Source organism: Saccopteryx leptura, chromosome 3 (assembly GCF_036850995.1).
Source record: "Saccopteryx leptura isolate mSacLep1 chromosome 3, mSacLep1_pri_phased_curated, whole genome shotgun sequence".
NCBI lineage: Eukaryota > Metazoa > Chordata > Mammalia > Chiroptera > Emballonuridae > Saccopteryx > Saccopteryx leptura.
Genome location: NC_089505.1, coordinates 238527935 through 238545373, shown reverse-complemented (window position 1 = coordinate 238545373; position 17439 = coordinate 238527935). Strand labels below are relative to the sequence as shown.

At 39.6% G+C, this 17439-nt stretch overlaps 2 pseudogenes; one reads left to right on the top strand and one right to left on the bottom strand.

Annotated features, from left to right (window-relative positions):
* The window catches only part of LOC136398436 (T-cell surface glycoprotein CD1b-2-like), a 260952-nt pseudogene that overhangs the window by 190240 nt on the left and 53273 nt on the right, over window positions 1-17439 (top strand).
* LOC136397385 (T-cell surface glycoprotein CD1b-3-like) lies at window positions 1922-16816 on the bottom strand (annotated as a pseudogene).

The window sequence follows — 17439 nt, the reverse complement described above, 5'->3', positions numbered from 1 at the left end:
TTTCATACCTTACATCTATAAAATCTGGGTGAAGCCCACTATGGATATCATCTTACAATATACTGACAGTTCTTGATTATTTTTTTGCTAGTATGTAAATTATGATATATCTCACAATCTATGGAAACTGAGTTGATGAAATATGATTATTTTTTTAAGTATGATGAGATTGAGCTGCCAACTTGAGCTTCTGTTTTTCTGGGTACTAATTTCAAATGGGAAAGGAGACATGATGAAATCTCATGGAATATTTTGATATGACCTGTTAAGAACACAAACAGTTTTAGTTCTGCTTAAACATATTTTATAGCAAGCTTATTCATGATGACCAAAAAGTGTAATCAAACCAAATGTCCATTGCTAGGTTAATGAAAAAAGAAACGTGTTATAAAATTACAATTGAATATTATTCAGCCTTCATTAAATAAAAAATAAAATCTTACACACACTACAATATAGCTGAACTATAAGTACATTACACTAAGTAAAATAACCCAATCATAAAGTACATATACTGGTAATTCCACTGACATCATGTATGTAGAGTAGTCAAATTTATATAGACAGTAAGTGGAATGTTGGTTTTTCAGGCCTAGATGACCAGGCAATAACAAAATGTTGTTTAATGTGTATACAGGTTAAGTTTTTCTAGATGAAAAGAGTACTAGAGAATGATTGCACAAAAATAGAAATGTAATTAATACTCTTAAATTATGCATTTAAAATAACTGAGGTAATAAGTTTCATGTCATATATACTTCACCACAATTATAAAACAGATTTACATAAAATAGATAGGAAGTGGGGAGAGAGTTCATAGGCAGGGACACAGTGAGCAGATGGACAGCTGTCAGAGGGCCAGGGAAAGAAGACTGGATCAAAGAAGGTGAAATGATAAGCCAAAAACTTTAATATATAACGTATTGACAGATAGCAGAATGGCAATAGCCAGAGGGAGAGGGGGTGGGGGTAGAGGGAGGAGGGCAAAGAGAAAAGGAGATGGTTGGAAAGAGACTTTCTTAGAGCCGGGCAGAGCATGACGCGGAATGTAGATGGTGATATACTGAGTTATACACTTGAAACCTGCACGGTTTGGCAAACCATGTCAATGCAATAAATTAAAAACTAAATTAAAAAGAGAAATATTGAGGATAAAGTGTTACAAATAAATAGAAATTGTATAAAAGAGTGGGAGGAAGACAGAAAAAAAAGATTTTAAAAATTTTTACTAGCTCTTTAATACCATAATGTAAACATATCAAAAGACTGAAGGTGGACAATATTATTGCCAAAATTATCACTGTGGTAGAAGTAGCATGTCCTGACAATTGGGAGAAGACACACACATGTTACTACCAAACCCATTCCTGAGTCTCCTGCCTTTCCTTGCTTCCTGAGTGTCAACTCTATCACTCACCTGCTTTGATGTAAAGGCAGTTCCAACTTTCCCTCTCAGATTCTCTAACACAATAATCCATATCTATCCTCTATTATTCCTTCTTGTGCCACTTCAAGCAATGAATAGGTCCATGACTCTTACCTCCTTTATGCCTTAGGTAAGTGATTTTCAACCTTTTCATCTAATGACAACACAAACTAATTATTAAAATTTTGGCACACCGAAAGTTATATTATATTTTATGCTGATCTGACCAAAAAAGAAATAGGTAAAATTTTGATCTATTCACACAGATGGCTATTACTGTGTTAATAGTTCCCCTTTTTTTTAAATTGACTAACTAAGGGAAAAGAGGTCACTGGCTTTGATTGAACAGTCAAAATTGTGTGTTTTAAAATATCTTGCAGCACACAGTTGAAAATTGCTGCCTTTGTTCATCTTTTTCTCTCTCTTGTTTTTCTTTCCTCTTTCTTTTTACCCTCCCTTCCTCCCTCCTTGCTTCTCTGTCATACTCACTAAGTCTCACATTTGCCTCCTCCTCCATGTTTGTGGACCATCTCCTCCCATTTCTAGCCAGGTCCAGTCCAGTTCTTTCTCAACCCAGTGGAGGACGATGTCCTGGCCTCCCAGGCTGCTGTGCTTTATACTTGGCAATTCAGGTTAGCCTCCTCCCCAGCCACAACGTCCACGGTTACTCGGTGATAACATGTCTCGTCAGCATTGGGCAGGATGGCACCTTGACGAGTTCCTGGATGCTCCTGCTCACCCCTCATCCTCATCACCCATACAGGTTTGGGGTAAAATCCTGAGACATGGCACACCAGCAGCAGATGACCAGGCAGAGGAGGGGGGCCACTGGAAAGCCTGGCCTCGGGCTTCACTGGGGCAGAAAAGAGCAGGACAGTGTCACATGATGACACTAATCCAGAGTATAGGGACTCAGAAACCCACAGCTTTGGACAGGGAACCCTCCCACTCCTTTGGAACCCCCCAAAATTTATGGATTAAGCTCCTGTCTCTTAGGGATCTACTACCAAAAATTTTAAAGAGTGGTGGAAAGTGACATAGAAAAGTCTTGGAGAGAGAACAGGACTAGCCTTGTCTCTGCAGTTCCGCCTTCCCTGCATCGAGAACACCCAAGAAAAATTGAGAGCAAGTACTTGAGAGGATCATCTGTATAATATTATAAAGACCTTGGTATTCAGAGATAACTGTGGAAAAACCTCTGTGCTCTGCTGCCGCCCTGTGCAGCAGGCACACATGAATTTTTCTGGAGGCTTATGAAACCCACTTCTCCCAAAGTTCCCCTCAAGAAGCTTACTGTGGTCTCCCCAGAATGCAGCTCACAGCCACCTATAGCCTGTATCTCAATGGGATCTGGATTGAAGAGAAAGAGGGAAAGACATATTTAAAGCCAAGAAGGAGAAATAATAAGTCAAAAACCACTTTAAGCCCTGGCTGGTTTGCTCAGTGGTAGAGCGTCAGTTCAGTGTATGGATGTCCTGGGTTCGATTCCTGGCCAGGGCACACAAGAGAAACACCCATCTGCTTCTCCACCCCTCACTCTCTCTTTTCTTTCTATCTCTCTCTTCCACTTAAGAGGCTCTGTTGGAGCAAAAGTTAGCCCGAGTGCTGAGGATGGCTCCATGGCCTCTGCCTCAGGTGCTAGAATGGCTCCTGTTGCAACAGAGCAATACTCCAGATGGGCAGAGCATCGCCCCCTAGTGGGCTTGCCGTGTGGATACCGGTCGGGAGCATGCAGGAGTCTGTCTCTGTGCCTCCCCACTTCTCACTTCAGGAAAATACAAAAAACCCCAAACCAATCCAGTTCTGTCACTTCCTGCACACTGACTTTTTAGTGAACAACAGTCTAAGTATAAGATGGTAGTCCCATAAGATTATAATGAAGTGGAATAATTTCTACTTACTTAGTGACATCATGGTCATCATAATAGCATAATGTATTGCTCATGTCTTTGTGGTGATACTGTGGTAAACAAACCCATTTTACTGCCAGTTGTATAAGAGAATATCAATGCAATATATAAAGTGCATAATACTTGATAAAGATAATAACTGATGCTACTGGCTTATGTATTTTTATTCACTTTTAATTGTTATTTTAGAATGCACGCATTGTACTTCTAAAAAAAGAAATTTACCATAAAACAGTATGCCATATTGTTTCAGCAATAGCCTAATACCTCTCATTTTCTGCATCACTTGATTAGATAATTTTCTCTGTCCTTGATTTAATATAATCTATTTTTAGTACAACAATGTGCTGCACAAGATTTTATCTTTGGTGCAATAAAATATACCATATAGCCAAGGGGTGTGGTAAGCTATCTTATCTAGGAATGTTTAAGTGTACTCTGTGATAGTTACATAGCAATAAATTTGTCTAACAATGTATATCTCAAAACAAGACCTCAATGTGAAGTGGTATATAATTATATTCAGAAACTTTATAATTTTTTTTATTTATTGATTGATTTTAGAGAGAGAGAGAGCTAGAGAAAGAGAGAAAGACAGAGGAGAAAGAAAGAGAGAGAAACAACAATTTGTTTTACACCCATTCACGCACCTATTAACTGAGTCCTGTATATAGCTTGACTAGGGATTAAGTTTGCAACCTTAACACAGCAGGATATTGCTCTAAAAAACTGAATAATCAGCCAGGCTATTCTCAGACTTTTCAATAAGAAAAGAACATGGAAAAAGTATACATATCATAAATAGTGGGGCAGGGCTGTTGTACTAAAGTACAGTGGGTAAGCAGAAAGAAGGGGGAAATGTGAGGATCAGAGTGGTGAAGTCAGGAGGAAATACACATTCCAGTAAGAGTGGGAAAATTACATTGAGAGGAGGGAGCAGGGAGGAGATGCTTGAAGAGACGGATTGAAAACAAAAAATTTCATACTTTGGTTTAGTCAGAAACAGGGTAGGAAAAGTGAGGGCTTCTTGCTTGGGGTTTAAGCAGAAAAAGTTATGCACAAATAAAAAGAGGTCTTTATCAGATAAAAGTGCAAGAAGCAGAAAGAATCTGAAATACAGGGTTTCTTTGGGTTACGAAACAGTTTTGTTCCTAGGACAGTGATGTAACCCAAATTTTGGTGTAAGTTAAAACACAACTAGCTGCCTAACCAGGCAGTGGTGCAGCGAATAGCATTGTACTGGGACACAGAAGACCCAGGTTCAAAATCCCAAGGTCACCAGCTTGAGTGAGGGCTTATCTGGATTGAGTGCATTACTGACTTGAGCACGGGGTTCCTGGCTTGAGCAGAGGATCATGAACATGACCCCTTGGTCAGTGGCATGAGCCTAAGGCCACTGGCTTGAGTAAGGGGTCACTCACTCTGCTGTAGTCCCTGGTCAAGGCACATATGAGAGAGCAATCAATGAACAACTAAGGAGCTACAACAAAGAGCCACAAAGAAGAATTGATATTTCTCATCCCTCTCTTCCTGTCTGTCTGTCCCTATCTGTCTCTCTCTCTCTGTCACAAAACAAAACCAGAAACAAAAACATACCCTAGCCAAACACAAACAGAACATTTGCACTTTCAACAGTCCAAAATGGCCTAGGTTAGCATACTGTGGATGCCAACTCTGCCATTTAGAAACCTTGTTACTACATATCCTTGCACCTTGCTCAACCAAACTAATTTACCCACATAGTCCATAGGGATGATGCTGACAACATAAACTGAAGCACTCACATCTCAATTATTTTTAATTTTTTTGAAAATGAGTATTGTGAACTTGAAACGACATATGTCATACAAGTCATAACACAAGGACGCCCTGTACTTTGTGGAGGTATGGTGTCTAAGATGAAGATTGCTCTAGAGAAGTTTGTTCATACAGTTGGATAAACTGGGAAGGAGGAGAAAAAGATCATGGTTTGCAGTAGCATGAACCAAGAGGAAGAAAGAAAAAATCATTGATAATCTCCCCGGATCAAAAGACTACACTTACATGTCAACTGGAACTCACTGACATGATCCTGTGCTATCTGAGGGAATCTGAAGAAATAGAACAAGGATTTTTTCACCACCTCAGTCACCTCCACATTGCTGAAGTTTCTCTTGGACTATGGCTTCAGGCCTGACCAGGCAGTGGCACAGTAAATAGAGTGTCAGACTGGAACGTGGGGGACCCAGGTTCCTAACCCCAATGTCACCAGTTTGAGCTTGGGCTCATCTGGTTAGAGCAAGGCTCACCAGCTTGAGCCCAAGGTCACTGGCTTGAGCAAGGGGTCACTTGATCTGCTGTAGTCCACAATGCATATTTGAGAAAGCAATCAATGAGAAACTAAGGTGCCTCAACAAAGAATTGATCATCTCTCTCCCTTCCAGTCTGTCTGTCTCTATCTGTTCCTCACTCAGTCTGTCACAAAAAAATAAAAAATAGGATGAAGACAAGATGGCGATGGAGTAGGCGGACATACCAATTCCCACCTCCTAGAACCAAAGTGGATTACAAACTAATTTTAAGAACTATCACCTGGAAAAACCAACTTTGGACTAAACTAAGAGGAATCTTCAACCAAGGAACACTGAAGAAGGCACACTGAGACTGGTAGGAAAAGTGGAAACATGGAGAGGGCTGCCCAGCTCCCCAGAGCAAACGGCAGCCAGGAGAGACTCATGTGGTGGGAAGTGAGTTTAGCAGAGAAGGGAGGGTTGTGAGTCCCAGGAACAAAGCTCCAGCCTGCAGCCCCAGAGCCTAGAAGAGGTGTATGGACAGTATTTAGCTAGAAAAAGGACAGGATACTGTTTGTGAGAAAGAGACTGATTTCTCAGACCCAGGATTCTTCTTAAAGGGACCGCACAAAACACCTCTCTCACAACCACTCACCCAGGGCTCTCAGGGATGGGGAGAGAGGAGAGGTCTGGAGTACCAGGAAGAGAGTGTAATCTAGGAGGCACAGGGAGAAACATTTTGGGAGACAGCCACTCTAACCCCTGGAACGAGTCACTCCCCAAATCTGAAGTGAATATTTCCCCTGGAAACAGCAATACCAGCAAAGGGAAGCAGGACACCAGCCAAACAAGCTCTCCCATGGCACTCAGAGCAGAGTCACTTAAAAGGAGAGAGCTTTCGGGACTACAGTAGTGAGTGTTAGGGTCTGAGCTGCAGCAACCCCACCCACATGGCTGAGGGCTCCCGGAGGGCGGGTAGTGGTGGGACACGGAAGCGCGATTCTGTCGGCAAGGGCGGAAGCCGGGTGACCACCACTGGACCCAGGAGTAAGCTCAGTCTTGCCCAGCTGGGGAGGAGTAGGCATGCAAAAGTGGTCAAGCCCAGCTGCAGGCAGCCTGCAATCCAGCCTGCAGGAGAAGGGTAGGAGCCCGGAAAGAGTGAAGACCTGCCCTTGAGCAAGGGTGCAGGAGCACAGCCTTGCCCCACCCGTGGAACCGAGGCTTGTGGCCTGACTTGGGAGCTGACTCCCCCCACAGGGGTGGAGTCAAAAGCCCAGAACAGGCATAGTCCCGCTACTGAGCATGTGCACGCAGTCCCACCCAGCCTGTGGAGCCAAGGCTTGCAGCTGTTCCACGAACAGGCTCCTCCTGCAAGTGTGGGGCGGAGCCCCAAAGCTGAGAAAAGGTGCTCATTACTGTCCTCAGGGTCGAGCATAACACCACCCACAGAGACGAGGCAAAGGCTAAAGCCACCATGGCTTGTACACCCCAAGCACATGTTCACATACACTCTTTGAAGGAAAGGTGGAAACCACAGCAACAGCCCCAGTGGGCAGGCACCGGCAACATCCATACCCAAATGCCCTAGGCAGCAACAGCAGAGGGGGTGGTGGGCCTACAGACAGACCATACCTAGAAAACAAAGGTCACAACCAGTGGACTCCAGTGGCCAAGACCTTCTTTACACAGAGAAGATGAGAAGGCAGAGAAATGCAACACAAATGAATCAAGAGAAATCCCCAGAAAAGGACCTGAATGAATCAGATATAACCAAATTACCAGATGCAGAGTTTAAAATAATGATTGTTAGGATGCTCAAAGATATTAGAACAACAACAGATGGTCATTACAAACATCTAAATAAAGAGATAGCAAATATAAAAAATGACATTGAAATAATAAAAAAGAATCGGTCAGAAATGACAAATACAATATCAGAAATAAAGAACACAATGGAAGGAATTAAAAGCAGGATGGATGAAGCTGAGAATCGAATTAGCGAGTTAGAGGACACGATCAATAAAGGACGGAAGCAGAGCAGAAAAAGAAAAGAGAGTCAAAAAGTCTGAGGAAACTCTAAGAGAGCTCTGTAACAACATGAAGAGAAATAACATCCGCATCATAGGAATTTCTGAAGAAGAAGAGAAAGAACAAGGGATAGAGACTTTGTTCAAGCATATTATAGCTGAAAACTTCCCTAAATTAAGGCAGGAAAACATCTCTCATGTTCAGGAAGCACAGAGAACTCCATTAAAAGAAACCCAAGAAATCAACACCACGACACATCATAATTAAAATACCAAAACTAAGTGATAAAGAGAAAATATTAAAAGCTGATAGAGGAAAAAAGACTATCCCCTACAAAGGAGCCCCCATTAGGATGACTTCTGACTTCTCAACAGAAACACTTGAGGCCAGAAGGGAATGGCAAAAAATATTGAAAGTAATGCAGAACAAGAGCCTACAACCAAGACTACTTTATCCAGCAAGGCTATCATTTAAAATTGAAGGAGAAATAAAAAGCTTTACAGACAAAAAAGAAAAAAGAAAAAAAAAAACTCAAGGAATTCACTGCAACCAAACCAAGGCTGCAGGAAGTGCTAAGGGGCCTGTTGTAAACAGATTAAAGGAGAAAAAAGAATATAGCAAAAGAGGAATACAGTTTTAAAGAATGAAAAAGGCAATAAACAACTATATATCAATAATAACCTTAAATGTAAATGGATTAAATGATCTGATCAAAGGACATAGGGTAGCTGCGTGGACAAGAAAACAGGAACCATACATATGCTGTCTAAAAAAGACACACCTTAAAACAAAAGATGCACATAGACTCAAGCTAAATGCATGGAAAAAAATATTTCACTCACATGGAAATGAAAAAAAAGCTGAGGTAGCAATACTTGTATCAGACAAAATGGACTTTAAAACAAAGACTATTGTAAGACATAAAGAAGGTCACTACATAATGATAAAGGGAGCAATCCAACAGGAAGATATAACCATTATAAATATCTATTGAATACGCACCTAATATAGGAGAACCTAAATATATAAAGCAGACTTTGATAGATTTAAAGGGTGAGATCAACAGCAATACTAAATAGTAGGGGATTGCAATACCCCACTAACATCACTAGATAGATCCTCAAGAAAGAAAATTAACAAAGAAACAGCAGACTTAAAGGACATACTAGATCAACTCGATTTAATAGATATCTTCAGAACCTTTCGCCGTAAAGCAGCAGAATATACATTCTTTTCAAGTGCTCATGGTACATTCTGTAGAATAGACCACCTGTTAGGGCACAAAAGCGGTCTCAACAAATTTAAGAAGATTGAAATTATATCGAGCACTTTCTCTGATCACAATGGCATGAAACTAGAAATCAACCACAACAGAAAAACTGAAAAATACTCAAACACTTAGAAACTAAATAGCACGTTATTAAATAACAAATGGGTAAACAATGAGATCAAAGAAGAAATTAAAAAATTCCTAGAAACAAACGATAATGAGCATACATCAACTCAAAATTTATGGAACACAGCAAAAGCAGTCTTGAGAGGGAAGTTCATAGCATTACAGGCATACCTCAAGAAGCTAGAAAAAGCCCAAATAAACAACTTGATCCTGCATCTAAAAGAACTAGAAAAAGAACAGCAAGTAAAACCTAGAGCTGGTAGAAGAAAGGAAATAATAAAGATCAGAGCAGAAATAAATGACATAGAGGCTTAAGAAATAATACAGCGGATCAATAAAACCAGGAGCTGGTTCTTTGTAAAGGTAAACAAGATTGATGAACTTTTAACCAGACTCACCAAGAAAAAAGAGAGAGGACTAAAATAAATAAAATTAGAAACAAGAGTGGAGAAATAACAACTGACACAACAGAAATACAAAATATTGTAAGAAAATACTATGAAGAACTGTATGCCAAAAAACTAGACAACCTAGATGAAATGGAAAAATTCCTTGAAACATATAATCTTCCAAAAATTGATCTGGAAGAATAAGAAAACCTAAACAGACCAATTACAACAAATGAGACTGAAACAGTTATCAAGAAATGATGACATCGGATCATTTACAACAAAATGGTGGGATCTTGATAACATTATATGGAGTGAAATAAGTAAATCAGAAAAAAACAAGAACTACATGATTCCATACATTGGTGAGACATAAAAATGAGACTACGATACATGGACAAGAGTGTGGTGGTTACCGGGGGTGAGGGGAGGGAGGGCATGGAAGGGAAGGAGGAAAAGGGGAAGGGGGAGGGGGAGGGGCACAAAGAAAACTAGATAGAGGGTGAGGGAGGAAATTCTGACTCTGGGTGATAGGTATGCAACATAATTGAATGACAAGATAACATGGACATATTTTCCTTGAATATATGTACACTGATTTATTGATGTCACCCCATTAACATTAATTAAAATTTATTTAAAAAAAAGAAACAGTTATCAAAAAACTCCCCAAGAAGAAAAGTCCAGGGCCTGATGGCTTCACAAGTGAATTCTACCAAATATTCAAAGAAGAACTAACTCGTATCCTTCTCAAGCTATTTCAAAAAAGTCAAGAGAAAGGAAGACTTCCAAGCTCCTTTTATGAGGCAAGCATAATTCTGATTCCAAACAAAAAAATGAAAGTAAATTATAGGCCAATATCCCTGATGAATTTAGATGCTAAAATCCTCAACAAAATATTAGCAAACCGGATCCAGCAATATATGAAAAAAAAATCATACACCATCATCAAGTGTGATTTATCCTTGGGAGGTAAGGCTAGTACAATATTCACAAATCAATCAATGTGATTCATCTCATAAACTAAAGGAAGGAGAAACACCACATGATAATTTCAATAGATGCAGAAAAAGCATTTGATAAAATCCAGCACCCATTCATGATCAAAACTCCCAGCCAAGTGGGAATACAGGGAACATACCTCAACATGATAAAGGCCATCTATGTCAAACCCACAGCCAACATCATACTCAATGGGCAAAAATTAAAAGCAATCACCTTAAGATCAGGAACAAGGCAGGGTGTCCCCTTTCACCACTCTTATTCAACATAGTTTTGGAAATCCTAGCCACAGCAATCAGATAAAAAAAAGAAATAAAAGCATTCAAATTGAAAAAGAATAAGTAAAACTATCATTATTTGCAGATGATATGATATTGTATATAGAAAACCCTAAAGGTGCAGTCAAAAAACTACTAAACCTGATAAATGAATTCCACAAGGTGGCAGAATATAAAATTAATACTCAGAAATCAGAGGCATTTTTATATATTGTACTAACAATGAACTGTGAGAAAGAGAAATTAAGGAATCAATCCCCTTTACTATTGCAACCAAAAAAATAAAGTACCTAGGAATAAATTTAATCAGGGAGATTAAAGACTTGTACTCGAAAAATTATATAACATTGATAAAAGAAATCAGGGAAGATACAAACAAGTGGAAGCATATACAGTGCTCATGGTTAGGAAGAATAAACATCATTAAAATGTCTATATTACCCAAAGCAATTTATGAATTCAATGCAATACCGATTAAAATACCAATGACTTACTTCAAAGATATAGAACACATATTCCAAAAATTTATATAGAACCAAAAGAGAACACGAATAGCCTCAGCAATCTTGAAAAGGAAGAATAAAGTGGGAGGTATCACACTTCTGGATATCAAGTTATACTATAAGGCCATTGTACTCAAAACAGCCTGGTATTGGTATAAGAATAGGCATCTAGATTAATGGAACAGAACTGAGAATCCAGAAATAAACCCACACCTTTATGGACAACTGATATTTGACAAAGGAGGTAAGAGCATACATTGGAGTAAAGATAGCCTATTCAACAAATAGTGTTGGGAAAATTGGAAAAGTTACCTGCAAAAAAATGAAACTTGAACACCAAGTTACACCATCCACAAAAATCAACTCAAAATGAATAAAAGACTTAAATGTAATTCGTGAAATGATAAGCATCTTAGAAGAAAACATAGGCAGTAAGCTCTCTGACATCTCTCGCAGCAAGATATTTGCTGATTTGTCTCCACAGGCAAGTGAAATAAAAGACAGGATAAACAAATGGGACTATATCAAACTAAAAAGCTTCTGCACAGCTAAAGACAAACTACACAATGGGAGAATATACTTGACAATGCATCTGTTAAGGGGTTATTAACCAAAATTTATAAAGAGCTTGTAAAACTCAATACCAGGAAGACAAACAATCCAATCCAAAAATAGGCAAAAGAATTGAATAGACAATTCTCCAAAGAGGAAATACAGATGGCCAATAGGCATATGAAAAAATGTGCAACATCACTAATCATTAGAGAAATGCAAATTAAAACCACAATGAGATATCACCTCACAGCATTCAGAATGGCGTTCATCAACAAAACAACATAGAGTAAGTGCTGGTGAGGATGTGGAGAAAAGGGAACTGCTGGTGGGAATGCATACTGGTGCAGCCACTGTGAAAAACAGTATGAAGATTCCTCAAAAAATTAAAAATCAAACTGCCTTTTGACCCAGCTATCCCACTGTTAGAAATATACCCCAAGAACACCATAGTACTGTATGAAAAGAAGAAATGCACCCCCATGTTTATGGCAGATTTGTTCACAATAGTGAAGATCTGGAAACAGTCCATCAGAGGATGAGTGGATTAAAAAGCTTTGGTACATATATACTATGGAATACTACTCAGCCATAAGAAATGATGACATCGGATTATTTACAACAACATGGATGAAACTTGATAACATTATACTGAGCTAAATAAGTAAATCAGAAAAAACTAAGAATTATATGATTCTATACATAGGTGGGACATAAAAATGAGACTCAGAGACATGGACAAGAATGTGGGGGTTATGGGGTGGGGGGAAGGAGATAGAGGGGGTTAGGGAGGGGAGGAGCACAAAGAAAACCAGTTAGAAGGTGACGAAAGACAATTGGACTTTGGGTGATGGGAATGCAGCATAAGCAAATGTCAAAATAAACTAGAGATGTATTCTCTTAAAATATGGACCCTGATTTATCAATGTCACCCCATTAAAATTAATCAAAAAAAAAAAGAATTTGTCTCAGGTCTAATTCAGGCAGTGAGAAGAATAGTATAAGGATGTTAATTCTGCTTCTCAGGCCACATCCTGTTAAAGGGGCCCCAAGAAAATTGGCGATTTGACTCTTCTGACTTTGCCAATTGGATTAAAAAAAAATAAGTCAGGAATGCCCTGAAATGGAAGTAACAATTCAAGGGCATAAATTTAAAGGACTTTTAGATACTGGAGCTGATGTATCGGCTATTGCTAAGCTACTTTGGTCTCCTTTCTGACCCACTCATGCAGCAGCCACAGAATTACAAGGTATAAGGCAGAGTAAATCCCCTCAACAAAGTTCTAGTTTTTTACACTGGAAAGATTAAGAAGGTCATTCTAGATTTTTTTAAGCCTTATGCGCTCTTGAATGGCCAGTTAATTTGTAAGGTACAGATGTTTTGAAAAATACGGGAGCGTTGCTTGTCAGTCCTAATGGTTTAGTCAGTACTCAGATGCTTGATCGGGGGTTTTTGCCCACTAAGGGATTAGGGAAAGAATAGCAAGGAATTCTCACCCCCATAGAAATGGCACCCAATACCAGAAGGTGTGGATTAGGATATCAAAATTTAGCATAGGGGCCTTGGTAGCTCCTGCTACCCCAATAATGCATTGTGCAGACCCAATTACTTGGAAGTCAGATAATCCTGTATGGGTAGACCAATGACTCCTTTCTCAGGAGAAACTTAGGGCAGCTGCTCGATTGGTACAAGAGCAGCTACAGCTTGGGCACATTGAACCATCTAATAGCCCATGGAATACACTTCCGTATTTTGATCTCCTTGATTATCAAGGGGCATAAGCGACCCTTACAGCTTATAGGTTTTGAGCCTCAAAATTATTGTTGTTCCTTTTTTCAAAGGATCAACAACAATGGCTCTGGGAAACTTCCACTAAATGGCAAATCGCTTTTGCAAATCAATGGACAACTTGATACTAAAACTGTCAACTTAAAATCAGCTCAAAGACTAGAATTATATGCCATTATCATGGCTTTTCAGCATTTGCCATATTCCTCCTTTAAGCAAATATTTACTTATGGTTGTTTCCACTATAAAGACTGCTGTCTTAGGGACAACTGCGGATGAACTATTTCAGCAGTTCCTCCTTCTTCAAAGACTTGTATGTCAACATAGAGCTCCATGTTTTATAGGACATGCTGGAGCTCACTCCATGCTCCCTGGAGCTTTAGCACAAGGTAATGCCCTTGTTGATCAAACTACCCAAAAAAAAATTATTTGGAGGAACCAAGACAGATCGAGCAGTTCAGTCTCATACTATTCATCACCAGAATGCTGCAGCCCTGTGTAAACAGCTTCAACTTTCTCGGGAAGCAGCATGGCAGATTGGTAAATCCTATCCAATGTGTGCTATACTACAATCTGTCCCTTCATTTGGAGTTAACCCTCAAGGACTCCTACCAGGACAACTTTGGTAAATGGAGGTTACTCATATACCTTCATCTGGCAAACAGCCCTATGTCCAAGTTACAGTAAATATTTATTCTGGATTTATATACATAGTAACCTCTGCCAGAACAGGAGAGGCTGCTAAGCACGTTATAGCTCATTGCGTGTATGCATTTTTCTATTACTGAATTTTCTAAACTGGTTAAAATTGACAATGCTCCTGCATTGTAGCAAAAGCATTTACTGTATTTTGTCAAACCTTTTGAATTATGGGTATTTCTTACAATCTTTAAAGTCAAGGTATTATTAAAGCATACCCAGCAAATATTTTAAGGTCAACTTAAAAAAATTTAAAAGGGGGGAGTCATATCCTGGAACTCCAAACGGTCTACCATATCATACTTTTAACTTAAAAAATTTTAAATTTCTTTTGAATGCTGATGAACTGGAGACACCAAATCTTCTTCTCCTGCAAACTTCTAACTTCTTTTATTTGATCCAGCTAATTAATAACACTGTTCTGTCTTTTTCCAAATAGTTCCAGATATACAGAAAATGTTTATATAGGCAGATGGGGATCCTCAAACCCCTCAGCGAGATCTTCTGAGCATGGTTTTTAAGGTACCAAGAGGCAGAAAAAGCCCAATAGAGATCAGGTGAACTACCAGCTCTTAGGATATGCCCTTAAAGGCTCCAATGCCCCAAAGAAGTCTCATAGAAATCCATCTGGGTCCTGCTTCAATAGTGAAAAGGAAGGTCATTGAGCTAAAGCCTGCCAGGCTTACATGCCTTTGCTGTGAGGAAAAAGGGACACTGGAAGGTAGGCTTCCCCCTAACTCCTCTAAGGGAGGGTTCAGTCTCTTCCAGCCCTGCTCCAGCCACCTATGACCTAACCTTGCCCAGAATGCTGGGGTTTGCCACTGAAGGCTGAAGGTGCCCAGGGCTGTCAGCCCCATCTATGACACTGTGGACGAGCCTAGGGTATTTATTCCAAGAAGCAGGTAAACTGATCTCATTTGCATAATGGCCACATAACTATGTCTTGCCTGAATAGTCAGGTTTTTTATTTTCCCCTTGAAGATCTTTGTTGTGGGTGTTGATAGTCCTATTTTCTGCTGCTTTGTTTAATAAATAGTGTTTCCTTTATTCTTCCTACCTCAATGCCCCACTCATATTTCAGGCTGGGACCTACTCCGAATTTAGAGCTCTCTCTCCCCCTCTTGCCAACTTCTATTGTGAATTTACCTTTGTCACCCAGCTTAGTGTATCCCAAGGTTCTCTTTACCATGCCACAGTAGCAGAGCTCCAGGGAAAAGCACTCTGGTCTCATCTCTCCAGGCAGAGAACAGAGGCTCCATCTCCACACATGCTGCAGATGGCTTTTCCAGTCTACCTGAATCATTACCAGCTAGAAGCCGTGGTCATTGGGACTTGGACATGATTTGCAAAGTATAGAATTGTGACAACAATCCCAGTGCCATGTGGACTTTTTCTGGATGTGGACTTTTTCTGGACTCCTGCTCCTTGTGATAGCCCCTAACAGACTGAACTGGGGTTGGGTTGCATTCACAGGGATTTGGAATGGTGTTAGTGTCAACTTGGACTTGGTGAACATGTTAAGGACACTACTCTTTTATGGATTCATGTTGTATTGGCCAAGAGTTTGCTTAAAGGCTTTAATCACAGTAAAAAAATAAATAAATAAGTAAGTAAATAAATAAATAAATATATATATATATATATATATCTTGATAACATTATATGAAGTGAAATAAGTATATCAGAAAAAAAACAAGAACTGTATGATTCCATACATTGGTGGGACATAATAACGAGACTAAGAGACATGGACAAGAGTGTGGTGGTTATGAGGTGGAGGGACGGAGGGAGAGGGGAAGGGGGAGAGGGAGGGGAACAAAGAAAACTAGATAGAAGGTGACGGAGGACAATCTGACTTTGAGTGATGGGTATGCAACATAATTGAATGACAAGATAACCTGGACATATTTTTTTTGAATATATGTAACCTGATTTATTGATGTCACCCCATTAAAATTAATAAAAATTTATATATTAAAAAATAAAAATAAATAAATAAAAAAGGTTTCAGGGAAATGGCTGTGTCTGAGTCACTATTTCAGCCATGAATCCACAAATCATCCAGCCAGTCTGAGCCTTGATTTTGTGCCCAAGTGCTGTTGACAATTGATGATATGAGATGGTATGGAAAGAGGATGGACCCTGGAAAGCTGTGGGTAGTGAGAGGATAAAAAGAGAGAGAGAGAGAGAAAGAGAGAGAGAGAGAAGCAGGAAAAAATTTGGGGAGGGGGAGGAATTAAACTAGAAATATTTAAAAAATAAAAAATAAAAATCCCAGAGCCTGAACATCAAAATACCAGAAACATTTGCTTGTACCAGGGCCTTCAGCTCCATCCTAAGCATCCAAATTAGAAGAAGAGGGCTGGAGACAGGCTAGCTCAGACCTTCAGGGGTATGCACAGCATGCTTTCATCCAGACCACCCACACCCAGAGTTCCAGCCAGAGTTACGCTTACCTTGCTCATGTTTGTGCTCATTGTCACTACCTGAGATGAGACCTGTTAGCAACAGAAGTGGCAAAAGCAGTGTTTCACCAGGAGATAAAAATTCTGACTCATAGAACTGGTGTTCCATCTCTGAACTCTGCAAACCACTGTTTCCTCAGTCCTCTATATTAGTGACTTCCTCTTCCAGGGGACAAAACTCTGCCTTATCCCTGTTGCTCATCAGAGAAAGGCTGTGCCTCCCACACAGTGACCCTCCCACTAAGCCTGTCATTTGACTCTGGACTTGAGTTTCAGATTTTTCTTCTTACCTCCCTGGCTCTCAGGTGTCTTTCTTCACCTCACCTTTCTTTATACTACCTTAAAAAAGCCACCATATGGTTTTGAAAGGTTATTTTACCTCCTCAGTCTTTTATTATATCCTCTGTTTAAACAGAAGGCACTGTTAAACTATTGTCTGCTTTAATAAAGGAAAATTCTTTGGTTTATCCACCCAACTCGATCTTCCCTGCATGGCCCTCTCTTCCCTTGCACATTCTCAATGGCTCCTCTTTCTCATTTTATCCCCCTTGTCTGGTCTCAAAACTGCTACCTTGGAGTATCAAGATAATGTGCTACCTGGCCAGGGCATAAAGAGAAAAGCATTTAAAACTTTTATTTGTCTGGGCTACAGACCCAAATCCTAAAATCAAGTTATATAAATACTACAGTCTAGCAAAGTTATCTTACGCCATAGCAATTTATGCAAAGAAA